Source organism: Mustela nivalis (genome assembly GCF_964662115.1).
Source record: "Mustela nivalis genome assembly, chromosome: X".
NCBI lineage: Eukaryota > Metazoa > Chordata > Mammalia > Carnivora > Mustelidae > Mustela > Mustela nivalis.
This window is the reverse complement of record NC_139040.1, coordinates 101,531,731-101,553,047: the sequence shown is the minus strand read 5'-3', so window position 1 is coordinate 101,553,047 and position 21,317 is coordinate 101,531,731.

The window sequence follows — 21,317 nt, the reverse complement described above, 5'->3', positions numbered from 1 at the left end:
TGTAAACAAAGTGAGGCATTTCAATAAATGAACCTATGGAAAAAAGAGATGTAATCAGAACTTCTGTTGCTAATTTCTTATATTTTGTATTCAGTGTTCCTGGCTTCCCCTGACACAAATAAGCTATGTGTAGTCAAAGAGGTCATATATCAAAAAGAATGCAAGAACTTCCTACCAGAGCATTTCTAGAATGCATTTCATCCCCCAAAGGCAAGTTTGCTATATAGTTTCATCATATTTTCGGGAATTGAGTTTCATGGCAGTGGACTTGCAACCAGGGACTCATACTGAGCTTGAAGTAAACTAAAACTCTAGTTTTGCTTGCTTGTTTGCTGCTGCTACTGTTGTTACAGCTTTAACATAAGTGAGCACTTTTTAAAATCCTGAATAAAATTTATATGTATGCTTAGAGGACATAAACACATCACCTTGCAAATTTTAGCTCATATATCCACTTGTCAAAATCTTGGCACTGATCCTGTCATCTATTATATAAGCTGACTCTTCCATTTTTGCATTATCCATGCATTTAAAAACATGCGTCCTTTCCATGACTTTATTCAACTCATTTATTAAAGTGTTGAACAGGACATATCCAAACACAAGTACATGTCTGTGCCACAAGCATCTTTTCTGAAGGTGGACATCATTCTATGTATGTCTGTCTCATCTTTTATCAAAAGAGCCATGGCCCAGAATTGAAATGGCTCTGATGGCTCTAGTCCAGGCATGGGGTAGGTATAGGAGATGGCTGTGGCAGGAAAAAAATGTTAATAAAAGGGACAAAGCTGCAACTTTTCATTCAAATCTGTATTTAAACTGATCTCTTGGGAAAGATTATATAGAAGGACTGCATATAAATTGAATTAAATTCTTATAAAATGAGGTGCCTTTCATTTATTTTTTTCCTGGGCATCAGAGTCATGGATCATTAAAAATGCCTATTCTCAGGGCGCCTGGGTGGCTCAGTGGGTTAAAGCCTCTGCCTTTGGCTCAGGTCATGATCCCAGGATCCTGGGATCGAGTCCTGCATCCGGCTCTCTGCTCAGGGGGGAGCCTGCTTCCCTACCTCTCTCTGCCTGCCTTTCTGCCTACCTGTGATCTCTGTCTGTCAAATAAATAAATAAATAATCTTTTTTAAAAATGCCTATTCTCTTCTTAGATTTTCAGGACATTTTTCATATTCACTTGGCAGGTTGATTTGCTGATATTGTTCCTTTTTATCAAAGAAGTCATCTGCCTACTGAATTAAATTTTTATCATTTTTGCAATTACTGTTTTAATTGAGATACAATTCACATAACATAATTCACCATTTTAAGCATTTTAAAAAATGTACAGTTCAATGGTTTTATTATATTCACAATGTTATACAACTATCATTGATAAATAATTCAAAAACATATCCTCACCCCAAAGGAGAGCCTGGACCCAGTAAGCACTCACTCCCTTATTCTCTCCCTGGCAGCCACTAATTTACTTTCTGTCTCTATGGATTTATTTATATGGACATTTCAAATAAATGGAATTATGCAGCAAGTGGCCTTTTGAATCTGGCTTTTTAGTTAGCATAATGTTTTCAAGGTTCATCCATGTGATAGAATGTACTAGTACTTCATTCTTTTTATGATTTAATAATATTTCATTAGACACACACACACACACTACGTTTTGTTTACCCATTCTTCAGTTGGTGGACATTTAGATTGTTTCCAGGTTGTGGCTATTATGAATAATGTTGCTATGAACATTTATGTCCAAGTTTTTGTGTGTTTTCAATTCTCTTGGGTATATACTGAGAAGTAGAATCACTGGGTCACATGGTAACTCTATGAGTAAATTTGTTTAAGGAACTGACAAAATGTTTTCTACACAGTTGTGCCATTTTACATTCACACTGGCAGTGCATGAGGGGTCTAGTTTCGCCATATCCTCACAAATACTTCTTATCATTTTTTTATCATATCATTCTAGTAGGTATGAGGCAGTCCTTATTGATTAATGATGTCAAGCATCATTCCCTGTGCTTATTGGCCACTTGTATGTCTTCTTTGAAGAAATATATATTCATCGCAATTGGACTGTTTTGTTTTGTTTTGTTTTGTTTTGTTTGTCATTGAGTGATGAGAGATATTTATATATTCTAGCTTCTAGGCCCTTAGCAGATATATAATTTGGTAATATTTTCACCCTTAGGTTTTCTATACGAATTTTCAGATCACTTTATTTCTGGAAAAAGCACATTTGAAATTATGGTAGTGACTTTATTTGAATCTATAGATCAATTTGGTTAGTACTGCCATCATACCAAAATTAAATTTTCCAATGCATGAACATAGGATACCTTTTCATTTATTTGTCTTCAAGTTCTTGCAACAATGCATTGTAAGTTTCAGTGTACAAGTCCTGCACTTCCTTGGTTAAATCCATTACTAAATATATTCTGTTTGATGCTGTTGTAAATGGAATTATATGCTTAATTTAATTTTTTGGATTTTTCATTGCAAATGTGTAGAAATATAATAGATATTTATATATTTATCCTGAATGCTGCAACTATGCTGAACTCATTTATTAGCTTTAATAATTTTTGCGAGTTATTGAAGACTTCTATATATAACATTGTATCTTCTACGAACACAAAGTTTTACTCCTTCCTTTCAAATCTGGATGCATTTTATTTCTTATTCTTTCCTAATAACCTTAGGTAGACCTGCTAGCATAGTGTTAAATAGAAGTGGTGACCGAATGGGCTGCCTGGGTGGCTCAGTCAGTTGAGCGACCAACTCTTAGTTTCAGCTCAGGTTTGTCAACTGAGCCCCACACCAGGCTTTGTGCTCAGCACAGAGTCTGCTTAAGATTCTTTCCCTCTCCCTCACCCTCCCCTTCTGCTCCTACACACTACTCACATGTGCACTCTCTCTAAAATAAATAAATAAAATATATTTTTTAAATGGTTTCATCTTTGTTTTGTTTCTAATTTGGGGGATATTCGGTCTTTCACCATTAATGTCATGTTAATTGTGGATTTTTCATAGAGGCCCTTTGTCAGGTTGAAGAAGTTCCCTTCCATTCCTAGTTTTTGGTATGTTTTTATCATGAAAGAGTGTGGATATTGTCAAATGCTTTTTCTGTATATATTGAGATAATCATGTAGAGATTTTTCCTTCTTCTAATAGCATGATATATAATATTGATTGATTTTTATATGTAGAACCACCCTTACACTCCTGGGAGAAATCCCATTTGATCAAGGTGTCTGATCCTTACAACATGCTGCTAGATTTGGTTTGTTAGCATTTTGTTGAGTAGTTTAACATCTGTAGTCATAAGAGCTATTTTTCTGTAGTTTTGTTGTGATATCTTTGTCTGGCTTTGGTATTAGGTAATACTGACATTGTAGAATAAGTTAGAAGTGTTCCCTTCTCTTCTGTTTTTGGAAGAGTTTGAAAGCAATTGGTGTTAATTCTTAAATGTCTTCTAGAATTCACTAGTAAAGCCATCTGGTCCTGGGTTTTGTTTTTGTTGTTGTTAAGTTTTGCAATGATCAACGTAAATCTTTGCACTTGTTATAGGTCTATTTAGATTTTCCGTTTCTTCATAAGCCAACATAATTTGTTGGCATACAGTGGCTCATAATATTCTCTTGTGATCCTTTTTATTTCTGTGACACCAGGAATAATGTCCCATTTTAATTGCTGGTATTAAAAATCCAAGTCTTCTCTCTTCCTTTAAATCTATCTAATAGTTTTTCCCTTTTTCTTGATATGTTCAAAGAACAAACTTTTGTTTTATTGTTTCTCTATCATTTTCTATTCTCTATTTCATTTATCTCAACCCTAATTTTTATCATCCCTCCTTCTGTTTGCTTTGGATTTAGTTTAGTCTTTTTTTTTTTCTAGCTTATGATGGTAGCAGTTTACATTATTGTTTTGAAGTCTTTATTCTTCTGTTAATGCAAGCATTTACAGCTATAAATTTCACTTTCAGCTCTACTTTCAATGCATCCCATATGTTTTGATTTGTTGGTTTTTCTTTCTTTATCTCAAAGTATTTTTCTAATCTGTTATTTCCTATCTCAGATGGCTGGGGCTAATATATTTGCCATTAAATGCTTTTGATAAATGCCCACTGGAAGGCTATCCAGCTGTGAGAAAGTTTCATGTTTGCAAAACAAAAGCAAGCCCTTGGAACTGAGCCTTCAGAGAGCCATCAGATAGGACAAAACTTCAATTCTTTGCAAAACAAAATTTGTATTGCCCCCCTCTGGTACCTACAAGCAACACTCAGAACTACTGGTACTGCGAAGCTGAAAGAGACATTGAGGAACATTCCTCGTCTTCTACAGTATTTGCTCAAACATTTCTAACATGTATCTCTTCTTGTTAGTTACAAAAATGCTGCTTTCTCTTCTGGAATTTAATTCCATAAAGTTGGACTGTGCCTTCAATGACCCCCTCATTCCCCAATAATTTTGACAGTACCTGGAAAATGATAGCTGCTCAACAAATGTTTGTTCACCCTCTCTTTACGGTAAAGAAATGAAGGCCCAGGAAGATTGATGTGACTTATAGTTACTAACATAGCTTCTCAGGAAGGAAACCTAGCAGAATTCCTGGAGCTTCCAGTAAAAATATTGTTTTGTTAGTTTACTGCTTTGATTTCAGTCTTCCCTTGCTACTTTGATTTGCCCTTAAGGACACAGTCCATGTATTGGACTCCTCAAATATTGTGTCAGTTTCTCCATATGCCTAACTACAATCCCAATATGCAAGGACAGTACCAAAAGAGATCTTTAATATATGGAGTACTTTATTTTAAAAAGTTTGTCATTAGAAGTTATTTCAAGGAAAAAATGCTTTATGGTGAATCTCAACTGCTATACAGGAAATTGCCACCCACCATTTCCCAGAGCTCCTACAAATCTCGGGGCTAAGTAGAGACTACAGGATAACAATTTCTGTCTATTGTTTGTCATCATCCAAAATAATTTCTATACCTTTAATTGTCCATTCAAATAACTTTCAGCTCTTGGAAATTCAACAAGATAAAAGCTTTGGTAGTTAATGTCACCATGTGACCATATATACCACCTTGAGGCCGAGAAAGGTACAAATGTGAATGACGTGAACCTAAGGAACACAGATCTACTACATCTGATATAATCAAGAGGAAAAGCATCCATTTCCTTTGCTATGAGTAACACTTCTGAGAATAGCATCACTCTAATATGTTAGTCCTTACTCAGTGTTCTCAGGCCTTGCCCTCATCCCCTTTGGGGCAGTTCTCTCAGACAGTGGCCATTAGTTCAGTCACCAGTAGGCAAAGGCATAAAACTGATAAACATAAATCCCTCCGCCCTTAGCCAGGGAAACAATAAATAAATTCAAGAGATATGTAATGAACAGGCTGTCCAGCTAGTATTCTAAGCTCCCCACGCAGGGATTTAAGTCCAAATATGCACCAGTGTGTTCCCAACAGATGAAAAGCACAGATGAAAGAGTAAACCAAGATAAAAGCATGCAGGCCCCCAAAATTCAACAAGACACTTAGTACCCAGTAGTCATATCAATCTGTTAAGGCCAAACACTAATATTTTCTGCCCTTGGAAGTCTCCCTAGGTCCAGCCAACAACTGTATATAACTGTTTAAAAAAGAAAATCTTTTTTTTTAAAGGATATTCTTAACACAGTGGGTAGGGAGTCATTATAGAAAGAAAAGGCAAACATTCATATGGCCAGTGCTCCATTGTTTGCTTTGTAGGATGTTGGTTAAAAAATGTACTTCTTGCTTCCAAGACTCATTTTCAATCATAAAGCTTTCAAAAACACAGCATATCTAACTCAAAGCCTTTAAAATTTATGTTAAGATTTATTAGTGTTCTTATAAATCAGCAGTTGGTAGTAACACATTATCATAAGGAGTTGTATGTTCAAATGACAAATCAGAATTTAATAGAGAAGATAGAAGGTGTTTTCAGATCAGACAGTAAAGCAATAACTAATGGGAATATCTGAAAATGTGACAATGTTCCATAGCAGGGATCTTGGTTAGAATGTGTAAATTCGGCAGAAGATTTTGCATTTATCCACTAGGACTTTTGGTCCATTGTTTATAAATCAAGAAGTTAATGAAGAGTCAGAGGTCTGTAAATCCAGATACTAAACTGGAAATTGATAACTTTAGTTTTATAAATAAGTAATTCAAGAATTACATATGTAACTAAGCAAAAAAAAAAAAACATTAAAAATCAGATGAAGGTTAACATTTATAAATCAGAGTTGTAAATAAAAAGATGACCAGTATCAACTCAACCAGGCCTACAGTTCTGCATTTCAAAAGACTATAACCGGGTTGTGTGGGACAGTATGCCAACACTTACCAACTTCAGTGAGATAATTACCTCTTGTTTGTTCATCCCCAAATATCTCCTGAAGGGAGAGGGAAGACTCTCATCACAAAAGAACACAAGTGAAGCAGAATAGCATGGGACTAAGGCACCCAGACAGGTGACTGACTCCGAGATGAGCTTGAGCAGGACATCTTTGCCTTTCCCTGGCTCTGTTTCAGAGAGACCCCATGGCTGGATTGTCTCCCTCTGAGTTACATCAGCAGGGAAGAGCTGGGCCCAATGGAGTTTCAGGGAGACTAATCCTGTCAAAGCTTCTCTGTCCCTTATCTCCTCCTCCCATCCAAACCTTGAGAGTCAAGTGCCTTACTCTTTGGCTACCCTGAGGCTATGGTAAAATACTCTGCCTTCCCATTTGGACCACTCTCTCTCGTCTCTCCATACCACATCTGGTAGTGTGTCACTAATCAATGAAATCATGTGTGCTCCAGATTTGAATGGTTGTTTAATCCATGACCCCATGTGAGCTAATAGTTTCATATGTTAATAGAGACCTTCATTTGTCTGCTAACCACATGGTAACATTTTGTCATTTTTAGAAGGACTAGGTCAAGTACTTTAATGGCCTACCACTACCCACACTGATTCTCCTCAGGAGCTTCATACCGTAAGAATATATCTGACCTTGGGACCTAAATTGACATCCCCAAATCTCAAGGAGCCCATCATAAATGGCTTACCCTGCAGGCGTTCAAGTCAGCAAATGCTGTTGCCTGTACCCCTTATATACCACCTCTGGACTTTTTTTAAGATTTTTTTAAATTTATTTATCAGAGAGAGAGAGAGGGAGAGAGAGAGCATAGGCAGACAGAATGGCAGGCAGAGGCAGAGGGAGAAGCAGGCTCCCTGCCGAGCAAGGAGCCCAATGTGGGATTCGATCCCAGGAGGCTGGGATTATGACCTGAGCCGAAGGCAGCTGCTTAACCAACTGAGCCACCCAGGCGTCCCCACCTCTAGACTTTTGATTGGCAATAACACTCTGAAATAGCTCTGAAAGAGCTATTTGGACTCTAGCTACATGTCTCCTCTTGCCTTATGGATGAATACCCTCTTGTACACATGTCTGTTATTGCATGGAGAGTGACACCATGAGTGTTTATGGAAAATGGCCCTAATTCTAGAAAAGATTCTCGAAGGCTGTGCCAGGCATTCCCTTAGTAGCTAAATGGATCATATGGTAGTGGAGGTAGATGTCTAGGGCAATAACAAGGAGGTGGCAGCCCAGGGAAGTGGCTAATAATCCATTGGTAGTTTGATAACAAAATGTAGCTTTTCCCACTAATACCATTTTGGTCTGGTGAGGAGCACAGCATTGGTTTTAGGATACCGAGAACGAGCTAAGGTACTTGCAGGCTGTGTCTGTGGCATGTTCCTTACACATGACTCCCCAGCAGCAAAATGGGGGTGATGGCACCTACCTCCCAAGGGTGTTGTGACAATCAAAGGAAGTGGGAAGGGCTCAGAGTAGTGACTGCACATAGGAATTGTGCAGGAGTCACTGGCATATAACGTTATACTGGGAGGGACCCAGGTGAGATCTCATCCAGTCCTTTGTTGTCCACATAAGAAGCTTTATGTCCGGGGATGTTGTCACTTCCTCATGGTTACCCAGTAGTTAATCACGAGCTTGGAAGAGGAACCAGGTTTCCCACTCCCAGCCGAATGTTATTTATTCTACTTTACACGGTATCTCCTTGATTCTTTACAAATAATTCATAATACCTTTGCCCCTCTGGTGTGTTAATAAGATACTGTTCATGTTCATAACTTTTTGCCATAGAACACATAGTAGGGAAGAGGGGAAAGTAAACATGAAATGAGGTTTTATGCAGAAAGGATAAAACCTACAGACATACGCCTCTTGAAGGGACGTAGAATGTGGTGTGTGGGGTTCTGACAACAACAGCACATGTTTCATAGAGACTGTGAACTCCTTCTTTCAAGAAGGCTCAGTCCGCATCATGCTGTCTTCGCCTATTGCCCCCACACGTATTTCCAGTTCTTCTCTGACTTGACTCTCCAGAAGCTCCGGTAGAGGAGTGTATTCTGACAGAATACAGACCATCTTGCCTTGGGAACTGTTGGCTCTGAGTCTTCTGTGAATCTGCATTTCACAGCTGGCTGCTTCGGGAGGAAGTGTGTAAGCAGCAATGTTAGGTAGATAGACGCGGCCCCAAGAGGGCTTGCGCGAGATCGGCACCACTCCTGCCTGCTGGGCACAGCAAACTCCTGTTTAAAGAAAGCCGCCAAATGTGTCACCCTACTCCGTGCTTTTTCTCTAATTATCTATGTCAGTAAATGTTTTCGTGGGTGCAGGAAGCAAAGGAAAGGAGCTATTTGGACTCTAGCTACATGTCTCCTCTTGCCTTATGGATGAATACCCTCTTGTGTGTGCAGGAAGAGGGTAAAGGAGCCCTCCCTTTCCCTCCCTCCTGCCTAATCTGTAGATCCATAAATGAGCTGCTCCACTGATGGAAGTTGAGATATGCTTCTCTGGTTCACTGGTGTGTGTGTGTGCGCGCACGCACGCGATTTTGCCATATACACAAACTCTTTAACAGTTACCAAGGCAGCAGAACGTGTCTACCTTCCAAGAAGCAGAAGAATCAGTCACAGTCTGTCAGAAAACATCCATTTACTAACTTATTCCAAAAGTACTAATCTTCGTTTAATGTTATTGATTTTTGAAACTGTTAAGTATGGTTTATAATGGTATTGACCTATATGATACCATGCTTTACATCAATTAATACCTGGTTTACTAAAACATTAATGTTTGCCATTGACAGTTAACTGACAAACTGTGTATATAAAAGAGACTTAGAAGAAATTTCCTCATGAACATTAAGTATTTTTTTTAAAGATTTTATTTATTTATTTGACAGACAGAGATCACAAGTAGGCAGAGAAGCGGGCAGAGAGAGGAGGAAGCAGGCTCCCTGCCGAGCAGAGAGCCCTGATCCCAGAACCCTGGGATCACGACCTGAGCCGAAGGCATAGGCTTTAACCCACTGAGCCACCTAGGCGCCCCATGAACATTAAATATTAAGTTTATTTTAGATCAAGCCCCACATAGGGCTCCATGCTGGGTGTGGAAGCCTGCTTAAGATTTTTTCTTTCCCTCTGCCCCTTCCCACCCTTCTCTCTCTCAAAAAAAAAAAAAAAAAAAAAAAAGTTTTTTAATGGCTTATGGGAACTCTCCAATACATCCCAGACTCTTACTGTCTTTCTCTTTTCTTCCTACAAGAAACAAGCCAGTATTCTGCAAGTATGAAGCCCCTCTGGGCTTCATGAGATAATCCACAATTAACTATTGGAAACTGTGTGCATAATTAAATAAACATCACTACTTATAGAAACTGTGTGTGTGTGCACATGCACACACAGACATATGCACATGCACACACATACGTGTAGAGAACCTGGGAATATGCTAATGAGTTTTAAATCATGTAAGAATACTAAATATGACCCATTGTTGGTAAAAGATAAGATTCATGTCTATTCTTTTATAGGAAGTGCCTTAGTCTATTAGGGCTACCATAACAAAATACCACAGACTGGGTGGCTTAAGCAACATAAATTTATTTTCTCACAGTTTAAGATCAAGATGCCATTAGGGTTGGTTCCTGGTGAGGCATTTGTGTCCTCACATGGTCTTCCCTCCATGCATGGACAGAGAGAGAGAGAAGTAAAGAGAGTGTGTACTGGTATCTCTTCCTCTTCTTATAAAGACACCACTCCTGTTAGATGAGGGCCCCCACTCTTATGATCTTATTTAACCCCAATTATGTCTTTAAGGGCCTTAAGGGCCCAGTCTCCAAACCCAGTTACACTTGAGTTTGGTACTTCAACATACGAATTGGAGGGGCACAGTTCAGTCCACAGGGGGGACGTAGCATGACATACAGTAAGTCCTGGAATCTTTCTGACCTGGTTTTAAGTACCATTGATTCCAGTTGGATGGCCTTGGACACGTTACTTCATCTTTTTGTGTCACGGTTTCCTCATCTACCTACCTTGCATGTTGTGAGCCTTTAATAGATATAAACTGTTATCTTCATCTTTTGTTTCAGGCAATTTCATTATAAGGACTTTGCTTTACTCTTCGTATAACTTGTCAAAAACTGTTGTAAAAGAGTTCTCTTTTTTTTTAAGATTTTATTATTTATTTGACAGAGAGAGATCACAAATAGGCAGAGAGGCAGGCAGAGAGAGAGAGAGAGAGGAGGAAGCAGGCTCCCTGCTGAGCAGAGAGCCCGATGCGGGACTCAATCCCAGGACCCTGAGATCATGACCCGAGCCGAAGGCAGTGGCTTAACCCACTGAGCCACCCAGGCACCCTAGAGTTCTCTTTTATTCTGTGTGTGTGTTTTGTTGTGTTCTTATTGGAGGTGTGTGGTTTACTTTCAATTTAGTTGTAAGCTCTTTGAGGACGGGAACATTTCATCTTATATATCTTTTTATCAGGCACCTGGCATAGTATATTTTACACAGTAGACATTTAAGCAGGTCATGATAATTTAGTTGGTTTGAAAGTTTTGGCACCTGCCCTCTTGATTTGGGGACCATCTTCTCTACTACTATACCTCCTTCAAGTATGGCCCTATTAATTAATTTTAGTGCATCATATGGGATTTCAGAAGTGCTTCAATTAGTAATTAATGTTTGATGTTTATGCCGTATTTCGCACCTCATTCTAGGAAATAACTGTCAATATATGTTAAGTTCTGAAACAAAAGATTCACTTGTGTTGGTGTCAGCTACTGAACTCAAAGTCAATCAATTTTCAAAAAGTTCCCCAAAAGAAGGCACAGACAATTAACTATTAAGTTTAACTTACTTATGTTACTTACTACACAGTAACATTTTACCCACTTTTATAAAGAGTCTCTGTAAAATCTCTCAAGCCATTGTTATTTATAACTGAAGAGTATGATTTTCAGGAAAGGAATATGTGGATTTCATTGTATGTCATTAATAATTTGAAGAAGTAATCTACAGTACTTATTACTGCTAAGAGAAAGTAGAAGACATATTACTTCAAGGAGCTTATGGTCCAGTCTGGGTGACAGACTCTAAGGTGATGTAACAAATGAAAGTATAATAGTCTAATCAGGATTCAGAAGAGAACAGTATTTGACTTCATCAATATTGTAAGTCACTAAAGAGAACAGATATACCTATATTTTCCTGCATCTGCCACCATAACTGTTTCAGTGCCAAACATAATTAATGTTCAGTAGACCTCTTCTCCATCCATAAGCTAAGCAGCTTCTTGATCCACATTGGAACATTTTTTGACATTCAGTTTCTGTCACTTTTTTTCATGATTCCAGATAAAAAAGATTGTGACTATAAATAAAACAATATTAAATGACTTATACTATCAAAGCAAATATATATTTATGTATGTATTTTAGTATGTGAGTCAACAAGATACACCTCCTTTATTAATATATTTGTTATTTATATATAATCTATATTATATAATAATATAATTGATTAATATATTAATGTATTACACATTACTATATAATAATGCAATAATATTGTATATATAATAATATATATTACTATGTTATATATAATAATATATAGTATAATTTTTCATATATAATCAAATTGATTAAATGTCTAACAGCATCACTCATTTCTAAACTTCTCTGTAGCCTCCAGCTTAGTTTTTCTCCCTATAATCTGTGTGTAGACTGCTGAATTGTGAAGTCCCAGGGTTTTGCCAGGAGCTAATCTCAGGTATATTTCATACAACCATGTGCCCCTCTATAGTCTAACTTTTTTCTTGACTTCTTCGTGTGAGTGTGAATGGTACTGCCAGTCTCCTGTTCTTATCCCAGCCACACTGGTCAATAATATCATTCATTTTATACCTCTATCTTTTCCTTTTCCTCACCTCTCAAACACAAGAAATGGTTAGTATATGAGGAGATCAGAGTCTGGCTTGATTGTTCTTTCTTTCAGTTTCCATTGCTTCTAGTTAAAATTGTCTTTACCTCTTACCTACCCCTAAGTGATCTTCTGGTCACCAGTTTCTCTTTGTTCCAGTTACTAGCTTAGGCTTCTCTGTCACTCTATATCTGCATACATATGACCTTGGTTCCATCTTGCTGACAGAATCTCTTACCTCCATTCATGCCCCACCAATCTGTTGCTTACCTTATCCCCATTCGGTATGCCTTGCTTCTTACCATATCTGCATATCTAAAGTGTGTCTCTTCTTTAATCCTGTCAAAATCTTCCATTTTCATAAGGCATTTCTTCTTTAAGCTCCTACAATACCTCAGACGTACCCATCTAGTAATATTTATCACAGGCTTCCTATAACAATGGTTACTGGGTTTTTTTTAAACCTGTTTCAAGTCATAAGCCATATTTGATTTATATAGTATCAAATCTCGTGATTTATGCTTACATTTCATCATTACTGACTTATACTCAGAGAATTTAAAAAGGAAGAAAGTTTAAACCATCATAGGTTTATGGAAGAAATACAATAAATAAGCAATTATAACAAAGTTTGAGAACACAAGAAATTTGGAACACAAACAGGCAAAATCATGTATTCAGGTATCGTGTATTAGAGTATCAGGCAAAATCTTGTATTGCTGCATTTCTTAAACAGAAAGATTCTTAAACTTCCCTAGAAATCCCAATCATTAGAGAAACTTAAAGATAGATAGATAGAAAAATAGAGATTTATATGTTCATCAAACCATTTTATTGTCCCAGACCTTTTGCATTGAAGATATTATTGGCCTGTTCATAGGAGAATTCAGTTAGGCATGACTTGAAACAATGGCTCAATGGTGGATTAGACTATATAATCTTCATTTCAAACCCCAACTTAATTGAATTTATAAATATCAGTTCCTAAAAATTACTTGGAGGAAAAAATTTTGTCCTTATATTAAGAAAATACTGGGGCACCTGTGTGGCTCAGTTGTTTGAGGAACAGACTCTTGATTTCAGCTCAGATGATGATCTCAAGGTCATAAGATCCAGCCCTGGGTGGGGCTCCTAGCTCAGCAGGGAGTCTGCTGGAGATTTTCTCTCTTTCTCTCTCTCATTCTCTCTCCCTCTCAGTCTGCCTCTCCCCCATGCACACACTCTCTTTCTCTCTCAAATAAATACATAATTTTTTTAAAAAAGTAGTAATATAACATAATAAAAAATAATAATTAAAAAAGTAGGATTTTTTTCTTCCTATTTATCAGAAATACTATAAAATACCAATTATTAAAGAAAAATTGGGGGAGTCTGAATGGCATAGTGAGCTAAGTATCAAACTCTTGTTTTCTGCTCCAGTTGTGATCTCCAGGGTCATGAGATCGAGCCCCACATCAGTCTCTGTACTCAGCACAGAATCTGCTTAAGACTTTCTCTCCTTCTCCCTCTACCCCTCCTCCTGGCACTCTCTTTTAAATAAATAAAAAAATTGCCCCCAAAATTAAAATGTAAGTAATTTTCTAAAGCATATATAGTACAAAACAGAAGAACTGGAAGTAATTAGTTTTGTTTAAGCAGAGTGTTAATGATTTATACTGTAAAGCCATGTAGGCCCTACAAAATGAGAACTGTTATTTTTGCCTAATGTACATTGAAAATGAAAAAGTCATGATGCTTTGTAAAGGCTTAAATGTAGTTAGAATTTAAGGCTCCAGTTACTTTGCTAGCCCATTCCTATTGGTTGCCAATATATTTTTGTCATTATTTCATTGACTGGGTCAAGATTTCCAAAGTTCAAGTTATAGAATAGTTGACTCACAAGATGCCCCAAGATAAAAAGAGTCAATAATAATATATACAAATACACTAAGAAGTAAAATGAGGAGAAAGTGCAACTCTTCTTACAGAATAATTCTAATTCATAAGTGAAGAATGAGGGAAATAGAAAATCACCTTTAGGCAATCATCGCGGTAAGAATTGGTACAGGCAAAAACTGTTGATTGATGCTAAAATTAGTGGGAAAGTATGGTGAGAAACAAGATATTTGCATAGTCTCAAAGCCTGTCCTCACAAGATGTTTATTATGCACAAAACGAAAAAACAGCATCTTTTTGTTTTTATTTAAAGAAATATAATAGACATCACCTAATCAAGGAATCACATTTAACATCACCTGCAATAAGGTACTTCAACATCATGAATCCTGTGATATGATTCACTGAGAACAAATTCTTTCTTCGATATTCTTACCAAAAATACATAGTCTGATTCTAATCATGAGGAAAAAAACAGATGAGTCCAAAATGAGGAACATTCTACAAGTACTGATCAGTGCTTATGAAAAGTATCAGTATCATGAAAGGCGAGGAAAGAATAAGGAACTGAGGGGTACCTGGGTGGCTCAGTGGGTTAAAGCCTCTGCCTTCAGCTGAGGTCATGATCCCAGGGTCCTAGGATCCAGCCCTGCATCAGGCTCTCTGCTCAGCAGGGAGCCTACTTCCCTTTCTCTCTCTCTGTCTGCCTCTCTGCCTACTTGTGATCTCTGTCTGTCAAATGAATAAATAAAATCTTTAAAAAAATGTATAAGGAACTGACATAAACTAAGAAGATGTGAATATTGAATGCAATGCGGGGAGCTGTATTAGATGGTAGACTCAAAAAAATGACATTATTGAGAAGAGTAGCAAAATTCAAATAAGGTCTGTGGTGTAGTTAATGGTATTGTGTTAACATTAATGTGCTGGTTTTGACAGTTTGCATTATGATTATGTAAGAGGTTATCATTAGAAGAAGCTGAATGAAGGCTATACAGGCACCCTGTGCTATTTTTTGCAACTTTGTTGCTTCAGATAGATACTGCTTTTAGCATGAGTGACAGAATATACACATAGAAATAAAGAATCATTGGTTGTTGATAGTGATATGTAATAAGCATTTTCTCTCTCTTCAAAACAGATCTTAGGCAAATGTGTTTTCTCAAAAACCCAAAGGTTCGTACAGAAATGAAAGACAAACAAGCAAACAAACAAAAACAAGTGCTAAGGGCCCAGTTTTTTCAAAGAAAAGCAGAGAATCACAGAAATTCGAGACAGCATGACTTCACTGATCATTTATTTGTCTACCTGGGATATCAGAATGTTTGTCTAGGACAACATAGATATCATGTTATATATGTTATCATGTAACAACATACAATGTCTGTGTTCTTATATAGTATTTATTTCTGCTGAATAACTTGTAGCAGGGCTATTAATCAAGAGAAAAATGAAGCTGCTTTTTGGTGATGAAAATCGCTTTCCAGTGACTGATGGCACTAACCAGCCTTCTGAAAAGGAAATCAAGAGTAAAATGGCGCATATTCCACAACACTGCAGTGCACATGAAGGAAAGTAACTCATGCAGAACACAAGAAAGCAACTCTTGAGAAAATGTTGTGGGACAAGTACATTTGGGAAGCACTTCTAATCCGAAAATTCTCACTGAATATTTGGGACACCAAAGGTTATAAGAAGTGGAGAAACTAACTTTACTATTTCCCATTTTATTTTACAAGTGTATTTGATCACAGATTCCTTTTTTTTTTTTTCATCAAACACCATGTACCATGTCCAGAGATATATGTGTTCTGAGGATCTTGGGTGAGAAATGCTAATTTAGAGAAGCACAAGTCCCTGAAGGGGTGGTATGACCAGTATTACATTTCGGACAAGGAATCCTGTGTAAAAAATAAAATGGAGAGGAAAGGAGCCAGGGTGGGGGCGGGGGTGCAGGGAGAGCAAGTCTGAGCAGGGAGGGTGGTGGTAACAAAAAGATTAGTGGTGCAGAGATAACCACGTGAGAACACGCAAGGTGTGAAGACATTAGCTGGACAACTGTCTTCTATTTATAGCACAACCACTATGGTATAAAATAGAACCTTTTTACATGTGGAATTTCTGTTGTCAGGTTTTGGACTAGTGTTTGCCATAGCCCTGTAGGAGTTTCATTATTACTTTCTAAAATTTATTTATTTATTTATTTATTTTTACTTGAGTGTATATAAGATGTATTTTCCTATTTTATCTAAATGATGTATTTCTGATTGTACCTGTTCAAGAATTTAGCCAGCAATCCCTGAAGAAAAAAAGCAGATGACAGACATAAAGAACAGGAGATTCTGGGGCACCTGGGTGGCTCAGTGGGTTAAAGCCTCTGTCTTTGGCTCAGGTCATGATCCCAGGAGCCTGGGATCGAGCCCCACATGGGGCTCTCTGCTTGGCGGGGAGCCTGCTTCCTCCTCTCTTCCTGCCTCTCTGCCTACTTGTGATCTCTGTCTGTCAAATAAATAAAATTAAATTTAAAAAAAAGAACAGGAGGTTCTATAAATTAAAAATATATTCTCAAATTCTTTACATCTAATTTCTGATCAGCGGCTAAGAAAGTACCAACCTCTAAAGAATTCTTCCACACACCCTCTTCTTCCCTCACCCTACCTGCCCCAGATAGCTAAGCCTGTTTGACTCCTTACTTCCAGGAGAGGAAAGTGAGAATTTTTGTCCTCAGCGCACTTTCTGGAAGCATTTATTACATACCATGGATCTGAAATTGCATAATTTAGGTGAAATTTCCATCAAGAGGCCAGGGGGAGAAAAATTGCCGCATATAGTTGGAGTTCAGTTTTCCAAAGATAGGTGGCATTCGTTTCTATGTGCAAGTTTTAGTGCCAGTAAGCTAGTTTGAAAGGTTTATCTAAACAAATCTATCATAAACTTGTTTGTACTATATCCCTTACTTTAAATCTGTCTAAAATTAATAACAATATTCTCAGCTTTGATAACAGGTAATGCTCTGGAACTTTTGCTACCACTGTGCCTAACAGTTCTCTGCGATGGCACTCACACCAGTTTGAGTGCTGTAGATTTGTTCTGTTTTTACTTGAAAGCAAAAGTGAGTAAGAAATGGCAGTTGGTATTGTAATTTAAGGTAACATTTTATATGATATTAAAAAATTTGCAAAATGAGAACACAGGTTCCCTATGAGAACATAGAACTGATCTAAGTCAGTCATTGGGAGGCTAGCTTTTTTACCTCTTTCATGTTTGAAACAGGTTTTTAATAATGTAGTATCAATCTGTTATAAAGAATTTATAAAATGGCACTGCATAAAATTATTACATGTCTCCTGAATGTGATAAAAACCACTTTGTATAATAAATTATTACAGAAAAGTCAATTCTATTTTCATGGACTATTAATAGCATATTTATCAATGTTTCTTTATTTTAAAGTAGCATATAAGTAGATATTTAATTTTGAAAAAAGTCCACTGACATAAGAATTTTTCCAGATTCTCGACTCCAGACTAAAGTAGTTGAATTTTTGCCTTTTAAAAATTCTAGTTCTAAGTATGAATGTAGATGAAAGGAACATGTTTGAATTTTATAAGGTATCCAGCCTCTAGAGTATAAAAAGAGTTCTGTAAGAATATAAGTGAGGTAGAAAAAAAATTAAAATTGAGTTGTACGGGATGCCTGGGTGGCTCAGTGAGTTAAGTGGCCACCTTGGGCTCAGGTCATGTTCCCAGCATCCTCGGATCGAGTCCCGCATCGGGCTCCTTGCTCCGCAGGGACCCTGCTTCTCCCTCTGCCACTCTGTCTGCCTGTGCACTCGCGCTCTCTCTCTCTCTCTCTGACAAATAAATAAATAAAATCTTTTTTAAAAAATTGAGTTGTACGCAATCATTTTAAAGCACTCTCTATGATACATAGCCAGGAAAATATCTTTAAATATTTATTTGAATATGTTACTATTTAGTGTATTTATGCCATCTTCTGGCAGTGGTCCCTTAAGCTAGGAATATCCAAATTAACAGGCTCTGATAGCAACAGATAATTTGGTGTTTCCACATGGACTTTTTAGCCAACATTCTTTAGGTTGTATGAAGTGCTATAAAACCAGAATGAGGCCACAATAGTGGCTCTCCTTAGTAAATAGAAATAGGGTGATTTTAGAAAATCATTGTTCTTTTAATCTGCTAGCTCCCAATATACCAGAATAGATGCTAAACACTTGGAAAAAATACTGTAAAAATTAAACATTTGGAAATACCAAGCATTTATGAAGAGCTGGAGCAATCAAAACTCTTATTTCACACAGTGCTGGTGGAAGTATAAGTTGGGAAACAGTTTGGTATTTTCCAATGAAAGTAAACAGGAGCACACTTTGTGATCCACAGTTCCACTCCTTAGTACATAACACTTACACATATGCACTAAGCAATGCTTAGAGAATGTCCTTAGCAGTGTTGTTCTTAGAGGCAAAAAATGGAATCAGCCCAAATAGAGGAATGGCCTTCCATAGAAGAATGGACCAATTGTCATTCATCGTATGAATAAGCAGTGGAATATTATACAACAGAAAAAGTGAATGAACAGGAGCTGCATGCCTCAATATGGATGAAGTTCAAAAAAGTCCCATAAAAAGACATATTGGGGTGCCAGTTGGTTAATTGCCAGACTCTTGGTTTGGCTCAGGTCATGATCTCAGGGTTGTGGGACCCAACCCTGCATGGACTCCCAGCTCTGTGGGAAGTCTGCTTGTCCCTCTGCCTCTCCTCCTGCTTATGTTCTCTCTCTCACTCTGTCTCTCAAATAAATAAAATCTTAAAAAAAAAAAGACATGCTCTAAGTGTATATTCATGTAGCACTAAATGAGGTAAAACGAAATAGCAAATTGTTTATGTAATAGAAATAGAAAATAGCAAATAATACATTATATGTTAATAAAAATAATTAATAAAGAATAAAAAAACCCAAAACAAAATAGAAAATTAAAAAAGAATAGGTCACATAAAATTTTTGAACTGAGTATATCTAAATTGAAGAGAGGAAGTGGAGATCAGTGAGGAATGTACAGTGGGTTGTAAGGTACTGATAATATTTTACACTAAACTTGGTGTTGGGTACACAACCACTTGTGTAATTAGTGCTCATTAAATTGATGTACTCCTTTTTGTAAGCATGCTCTTTTTCAAAATAAAAAAATGTGATTGTGAAGCAAAATGATTTTAGGTTTGGCAGTTTGCTGAGATGCAGATTCTATCAGATGTGGACTTGCTTCTCTAGAGTGGTGGAAATCATTTACAATATTTATGGTGATTTGGACATAACACTAAGGACCTACCTATACCAACTTGGTTTAATCATACTTTCTTTATCCACTGTTGAATTTGATTTACAATATTTGTTGAAGATGTTTGCATCTATGTTCATGAGAAATTTTAGTCTGTTTTCTTGTAATGTCTTTATCAGATTTTGGCATTAGGATAATGCATAAGTTAAGAAGTGTCCCCACTGCTTCTATCTTCTGGAAGAGATTGTGGAGAACTGATACAATTTTTTCACAAAATGTGTAATAGCCCTATTTGGATCTGGGGCTTTCTGTCTTGGATTGTTATTAGTTATTGATTCAATTTCTTTAATGGATATAGACCTATTGGGGTTATTTATTCCATTATTTTTTAAATAGAAAAAGAACTCAGATACTGAGGAGTCACATTGTCACATTGGATTTAGACTTCTTCTAGATTTTTCCAGAATATTTGTAAGTTTTCTTATTGCTTTTCCCACATTTAATTTGACAGGTTTTTTTTTTAATTGTCTCATCTTTATGGAATCACACCAAAGTATTCAACCTAGTTTTCATAAGCTACTCTCTCTTATATTGTTTTTGTTGCTTTTTAAAAAGATCTTATTTATTTATATGAGAAACAGCAGGGGCAGGGGTAGAGGGAGAAGGAGAAGCAGACTCCCTACTAAGCAGGGAGCCAGACATAGGACTCGATCCAGGGACCCTGAGATCATGACCTGAGCCAAAGGCAGACGTTTAACAGACTAAGCCACCTAGGCACCCATGTATTCATTTTAAATAGTAATTAAATTATACAGTTATCAGAACTATACTATAAACAGGTGTCATAGCAAACACAGATCATTCTTGGTAAACAGTCATCTCTCCATGGAGTGGGCCTACAGTAGAGTAGCCTATGAACTCTGAGTCTTGAGTATGCCCTGGACATCAGTTCACTTGCTTTACAGGGACCTTGGAGAGCACTGGTTAATTTAGTGAATTGATTAAGTAGACAGAGTTGTTAAATGAGCTCCTGATTTATTAAAGAACATATGAAGTATTGTGATACAAAAGAAATCTGAACTAGAAAGCACAGGTGGCCTTACATTTATTCTCTCTCAATGTTCTAGGACTTCAGGTTCTTTCTTTTTACAGTAGTGATATCCACCATACCCACTGAAGAGATGTTCTACACTAGGGAATCACTTGGGATTCCTTGGGGAACGGTAAAGGAAAGGGGAGAGGAAAACACATTTATAGTGCATGTAAAGAGCTTTGCATCCATTATGTAATACAATATTATCTCTAGACTACACAAGTCTAAGGTCCTTATTTTAATCAATGCAAATTAAAAGGCTACTTCTCTAAAACAGAATTATTTTTACAACACAGCAGATTGCCACAAATAATGACATTTTAAAACTGATAATAACAAAAATAAATTTTTAAAAATTTCTACGTGCCAGATGTCTTCACTCAAGACATCAACTTGCTTCTCTTAAAATGCAGCCTATCTCTAAAAAAAGTTCTTCCATGACAATCATGAGCATAAGCAACACATTTAATTCAATTTATAGAAAATGATGTGCCCCCCCGAGGCACACACAAAATATTAAAACATATTACCAAAAGACTGTTCAAAGATTGGAATGAAAGTGACAGTGAACTGGTAAAAACATTTAAACCATTAACAAAATGTTTCAGTAGGCACTGAAGAGAAGAACATATCAAAGGAAATATGCATATCTATATGTTTATGATTCTGCTATATCTTCCTTGCTTAATTAAAATTTGTGATATCTTGTCAAGTAATAATAAAGCATTGTCAGAAAT